Source organism: Eulemur rufifrons, chromosome 8 (assembly GCF_041146395.1).
Source record: "Eulemur rufifrons isolate Redbay chromosome 8, OSU_ERuf_1, whole genome shotgun sequence".
Taxonomy (NCBI): Eukaryota; Metazoa; Chordata; class Mammalia; order Primates; family Lemuridae; genus Eulemur; species Eulemur rufifrons.
The window spans coordinates 85,417,470-85,424,150 of NC_090990.1; the positions used below are offsets into that span (position 1 = coordinate 85,417,470).

The following is a 6,681-nucleotide window of genomic DNA, read 5'->3' on the forward strand; positions in this document are numbered from 1 at the left end:
CCTATAAATAAGAACATAAAATCGAAGAGTACTCTCTCACTAAGCCTAAACGTTCAAACCAGAACTACGGTTGTTTCTAGTTTTTTGAAAATTATTTTTAAATGTTTTGAAATCTTACAAAATATGCTTTAGAAATCAAATTTCAAACTCAGAGGAAAACGCTAGTCTTGAATAATTATAGGACAAATTACTGAAAGGCAAAATTAGAACACAAGACAGAACACAAGAAGTTCTACAGCTGGAGATGAACCATCTGTCTGCTGAAGAAGTGCTTCATTAGGTCAACTTTATGTTAATGTTGCTTCTTACGCTGCACATTAATAATTCAAAACGGCTCATTTTAAGAAAAGTTCTATTCAAATATTACAGTTTGTCTTCGCGTTGCCAGTAAGTGCCTTTGTTTCCAGTTTCATGGACTATTCTGGGATGTCAAGAGTTATATTATTACTGCTCCAGAGGAGCCCTTGTTTCAATTCACTATCACCCGGGACTTGATAACTGGGCATAACTGATGTTTAGAGAGAACCGATGTTTAGAGAGGAACATCCCTTACCATTCCAACCCTCATCAATAAACACTTTTTGTATATTTTTTGCTGTTGTTGCACTTAAGTTTTCTTAAAAAGACACCTGCACACACAATTTTCCCATCGCCAACAGGGCGAAAGAAGACTATCAGGCTTGATCTCCAGGAGCTCCAGAGAAGCAGACACCGTGAAACCCAGTTGGCCGAGGAACGGGAGCGCTGAAGGGGTTGGGGGAGGGAGCAGCCCTGAGGTGCTGGGAGGCAGAGACCGCGCCTGTTTACAGACGCCTTCACCCTCCCCCAACCCCACAGACAGGGGGTCCAAAAAGCATTTCCTGTGCGCACTCTCCGCCCGTCCCAGGCTCTAGGAGTAACAGAGGAGCCCCGCAGCCTTTGGGCCCCCTCCCTCTCGCCCAAACCTTCCTCGCCCTCCCCTCGTCCGGGCGGCGTCCGAACCTCCCCTCGGCCTACCTACCCCGGCTGGCCTTTGAGGCGGCACGCAGAGGCCTGAGGCCTAAAGGACGCCAAGCCGCTAGGCCGCCGGCGGTGCCCCTACGGGGCTTGGGGCCGGCCGGACTGCCACTGCCGCCAGGAGCAGAGGGCGGGCGAAGGCAGCCCCTTTCCAGCCGCAGCAGCAGCAGCCGCCTATTGTTCCCGACCGTGGCCCGGGCCGCGGCGCCCCGCTCCCCACGCCGCCGCCCGCCGCTCGCTCACCGCGCTGGTCCGAGCAGCAGCTCCTCTCAGCTCCGAGTCCCCGCGGCCGTCGCCACTGCCACGGCAGCCGCCGCTGCCGCCGCTGCCACCGTCGACTCTGACTCTATCCCAGGCTGCCGGGCCACGGCTACCGCCGCCACCGCCAGCGCCGCCTCCGGCTTCCCACCTGCTGCTGCTGAGGCTGCTCCTGCAGCAGGGGCCATCTTGTTGGTCTGCCTCCTCTTCCTCCTCTTCCCCCTCCTTGTCCTCCGCCGCCCAGTTGCTCGTTGTCCTCGTCCCCTTCCTCTTCCTCGGGCTCCGGCCCGCCCCGGAGACTGGGGCGGAGATGAGGGCGAGGCTCCTCCTTGGGAGGCGGGGCAAATGGAGGGGAGGGGCGAGGTGGGCGCGGGAGGAAAGCTCTGAGTCACCCGCCACCAACGCCCGGGAGAGAGGCCGGCGACGCTCACCGCCTCGACCCGAAGCGCAGACACGCCCTGAGCCGAGGAACTGGTCCGTCCGTCCAACCCTCCCCACCAGCGCTTTTGGGCCCAGTGGACAAGTGACCAGACGGCAAGGGTGAATTGGAAAATTTCTGTTGTTTCAATCAAATCCCACGCTACCCTTTTGGCTTTCCACCCTTTTGGCTTTCTCAGCTCTTGTCCCTCAACTCTTGTTTCTTTTTGACATCTCTCCCCGCACCCCATTTTTTATTCTTACATATTATCCAAGTTCTCGACCACACCAGCTTTGCCCTTGTCACTCCTCTCGCACAGTCCCAAAAGAGTTCAGCCTCCCAAGACGGTGAAATAGCCCAAGAGCCCAGACACTCCCTACTCCAAAACGTCTCCCCAGGCCTATGTGAACAGTAAGAGCTATCTGGGAAGGACAGCAAATGATCGGCCCATAGAAGAGCTGCTGGATCTAAAATCTAACCTTGTAGCTCTTTCAAGTTTCTTGTCCCTTGTGGAAAAGATGCTGTTTTGGTTTTGGGGAATGAGAGACCCCTTCAAGACAACTCAGTTTAGCTAAACTCTTGCTTTTGAGAAGGGGGAGAAATGGAATTCTTTTAATACCATTCAGTACTAATTTCAAAATAAATTGTCTAGAATACAGGAGAGTCCCCAAATTAACAACTGTTTAATACTCCCCACTGTGCACTGTCACCTTTTTTGTTTCAAATCTTGGCCAAGAGATCAGAGATTTTGTTTTTCTGTCCTTTCTTCGCTGTATACATCACCAATACCAAGAAAAATATTTCTGCCTTTACCTTGATAGATTGGAATCACTGTAACAGTATTTTTATATTATGTGTAAAACATAATCACACACCTTCCTAAACTCAGCAGAAGAGTGCTTTTTGGTTGTTAACACCCTCCTGCTACTGAGATTTCAGCTTCTTTTTAGAAGACCCATTGATGTCTTTCTACAGATTGGAATTTGCTGCCTTTGAAGTGGGCTAAATCTGTAACCTTCTCTTTAACCTACTAAATTGTAACCCCAGTCCTACAAAGAGTAAATTGCTACGGGGTGGGGGTGGGGGTGGGGGGAATTAGGTTAGCATATGCTAATCTAAAAGCTATCTCTTTGATAGCCTTTCCCTCCACAAACCAGGCCTCTGTCCCCTGCTAAGAAAAACAGATTAATCTGTTCCTACTGCTTTTCCTCCTCCTCCCTTCTTCTCACTCCTAGGGAACCTTCCACAACAGAAGGTTTTAGCGGCTGTTGCTAGGCAAACATGCCAACTTCCCTGTTTAGGTAAAGCAATAACTCAACCTCCATTACAATCAACCCATACTGTAATTTCTTTGAACTATTAATAGTTGTACCTCAGTTGGTAAAGCCCCTTTAAGGTTCCCTTATAAAATATAATAATTAAGCTAAATTTATTTTCATTTCATCAATATTTTGATTAAAAATAAGTTAAAAATGGAGAGGCTTCCCAAAATTCATTTTAGTTATATAATTAAACAAACATTTGACAGAAAAAGAAGAGCTACTTTGAAGAAAACATTTGTTTACAATAAAAACTAATCTGTGAGAGATCATTTATATGTTCTGAACTCCCTAGTTAGACTAGAAGTAGGAGATACAGAGGATTAAATTGTCCCTTGAAACTGAGTCTATTTAGGAGAGAGAATATGGTTTTTCAGTAAGGGAGGAAAAAAAGATATTCTGGGTTTTATTCTCAAATTAACAATTATTTTAAAATTTTAGCTAGGAAATGAAGCTTTTTCCTGATTTTGCTATTTAAACTTTTTTTTTTTTTTTTTTTATTTATTTATTTTTTGAAACAGAGTCTCACTCTGTTGCCCAGGCTAGAGTGAGTGCCATGGCGTCAGCCTAGCTCACAGCAACCTCAAACTCCTGAGCTCAAGTGATCCTCCTGTCTCAGCCTCCCGAGTAGCTGGGACTACAGGCATGCACCACCATGCCCGGCTAATTTTTTCTATATATATTTTTTTTAGTTGTCCATATAATTTCTTTCTATTTTTAGTAGAGGTGGGGTCTCGCTCTTGCTCAGGCTGGTCTCGAACTCCTGAGCTCAAACAATCCGCCCACCTCGGCCTCCCAGAGTGCTAGGATTACAGGCGCGAGCCACCGCGCCCGGCCAAACTATTTAAACTTTTTTTACTATTGTTAGGGTGTAGAGATTTGTTGTGAATTAATATAAGTAAGAATAAATGGGACATTATGTTGAAATTTTAATTATATATGTTTAAACTTTAAGACTCTTAAAATTATATAATTTGCTTTAATCCAGTGACATTAGTATTAATATGATGAAATGAATAATGTTTGAGATGTGCCTTGAGCTAAAATAATTAATTAAGACTGTAAGACAAACATCTTAAGTGTTTCATAGTCACTTGTGCTTAGAAATCACTATTTTGGGCCAGGTGCCGTGGCTCACGCCTGTAATCCTAGCACTCTGGGAGGCCGAGGTGGGAGGATCACTCAAGGTCAGGAGTTCGAGACCAGCCTGCGCAAGAGTGAGACCCTGGTCTCTTTTGTAGCTTCAAGACAATTTAAACAATTTAGGTTTTTTTTGGTTTTTTTTTTGAGACAGAGTCTCACTCTGTTGCCCAGGCTAGAGTGCCGTGGCATCAGCCTAGCTCACAGCAACCTCAAACCCTGGGGCTCAAGCGATCCTCCTGCCTCAGCCTCCCGAGTCTCTGGGACTACAGGCATGTGCCACCATGCCTGGCTACTTTTTCTATATATTTTTAGCTGTCCATATAATTTTTTTCTATTTTTAGTAGAGACGGGGTCTCGCTTTTGCTCAGGCTGGTCTTGAACTCCTGAGCTCAAACAATCCGCCTGCCTCTGCCTCCCAGAGTAGTAGGATTACAGGCTTGAGCCACCCTGCCCGGCCAACAATTTAGTTTTATTTCATATTTTATTTAATTCTGATGTGGAATGCCCAGAAATTTAGACTATGCCTCCACTACTGATATACTATGAAAATTAAATGAGTCATTTCACACTAAGCGCTTAGTGCATGGCACATAAGTACTCAACAAATTTTTTCAAATTTATTTTATGTATATGTTATTGAAGCAGATAAGGATGACTAGTCATCAAATACATTTTTGCTGTTTGCATGAATCCTAAAGAAAGATTAATGCTACTTCTTAGATCATACACAAATTGCTTAAAATAATGCCTTATGAATTTTCTCAATACATTTTCTAATATGCCTGTACTATATTGTCCTTCCTTTGCTTTTTTTTTTTTAGAATAGCTTATGCTTTTTAGGTATGATTTTTTTAAGCTACTACATGCTTTAAATTGTTCTAGAATGTGTAATTGTCAACCTTTTAAAGCTAGAAAAAACCCTAGATACCCATTTATTTCAACGGTTGAAGCTGAAACTAAGAAAGATTGGGTAGATCACTTGTTTATTCAACTCCGTTTTTATACATAAACATCATGTCACTGAAGCGGGGGTTAGAGAGCAGAGAGGGCTGGGAAAGAAGGAGAAAAGATGAATGACGCATATGTCTTTGTCTTAGAGAAATTTAATAATCTATTAGGAGCAATACAATAAGATATGCATGTAAACAACTAGAGTATAAAGTAGCTTGGTTATTAATTCATAGAAAGCATAAAGTTCTATGAGAGTTAAAATCTTTATTCTAATGTCATGGAACCTACCTTTTGATGGGTGGCAATTCTATGACATTAGATGTATTCCCAGGGGCTTAGAAATACAATCAGCACTCAATTTGGGGCACAAGGGGATGAAGAAGGCTAAGGGATGAGCAATTGAAGGATATGAGAGTGGAGTTTGGATTAACTAAAAAACCTGGTTAAAGTACAGCTGGGACCTGAGACTTCTCCAGTGTAAATAATTTATGTTGGGGGAGGGAATGATATCCTCAAACACACACATTCACCAAATAGGGAGTACTGGAGCTGAGTCACTTGAATTTTCCAAACTGCTTTTGGTAAAGTAAGGGTAGGAAGCTAATTGAGTCCTCTCCATCCTCACCACGCTCCCCTACCCCATACATAGATTGTCCATGACCTCCTACTTCCTCCCCAATCTACAACATTGCACCCCTCCTATTATAAGGTTTATTAAAATAAAACTCTAGGCCGGGTGTGGTGGCTCATGCCTGTAATCCTAGCACTCTGGGAGGCCGAGGCGGGTGGATCATTTGAGCTCAGGAGTTCGAGACCAGCATGAGCAAGAACGAGACCCCATCTCTGCTAAAAATAGAAAGAAATTATATGGACGACTAAAAATATATATAGAAAAAATTAGCCGGGCATGGTGGCGCATGCCTGTAGTCCCAGCTACTTGGGAGGTTGAGGCAGGAAGATCACTTGAGCCTAGGAGTTTGAGGTTGCTGTGAGCTAGGTTTGATGCCATGGCACTCTAGCTTGGGCAACAGAGTGAGACTCTGTCTCAAAAAAAAAAATAACAAATAGCTTTGCGCAGTGGCAGTATCGTAGCCAATGAGGTTTAGCCGAGGCGCGATTATTGCTAATTGAAAACTTTTCCCAATACCCCGCCATGACGACTTGCAATACAGTCGGCATTGGCAATTTTTGATGGTCCCTACGGGGACTGAATAAAAAAATAAATAAATAAAAAATAAAAATAATAATAAAATAAAACTCTAGAAAATAAATAAAAAGCAGAGGAAGATGTCCCAAGTAATATGCTATGGAAATATGAGGAAACCAGTAGTGTCTGACCTACTCTTCACCTTTAGAGTCCAGTCCTAAATCAGGTCCAAATCATCATCTACAAACTAGGCCTAAGGGGTTTCCTTAGGTTCAGGGTAACAATTACATGGCAGATATAGCCCAATTCAGTTCTGGGATTTCCAGAACTAGGTCTTTGCAGAGTTGATTCCAAAAGAACTAAATAATGTTTCTGAGCCCTACAAGAAATTGCTTCTAAATTGGCCTGCCTTCCATGAAGGCCTCCAGCCCAACATTGAGTATGTCTGA

General features: G+C 44.1%; 1 non-coding gene across 1 annotated transcript; it reads left to right on the forward strand.

Annotated features, from left to right (window-relative positions):
* Positions 1-6,151: 6,151 nt before the first annotated feature.
* Positions 6,152-6,292, forward strand: LOC138390964 (U4 spliceosomal RNA). The gene has a single exon (XR_011234617.1). It is a non-coding gene; the product is annotated as a U4 spliceosomal RNA (small nuclear RNA).
* Positions 6,293-6,681: the final 389 nt, after the last annotated feature.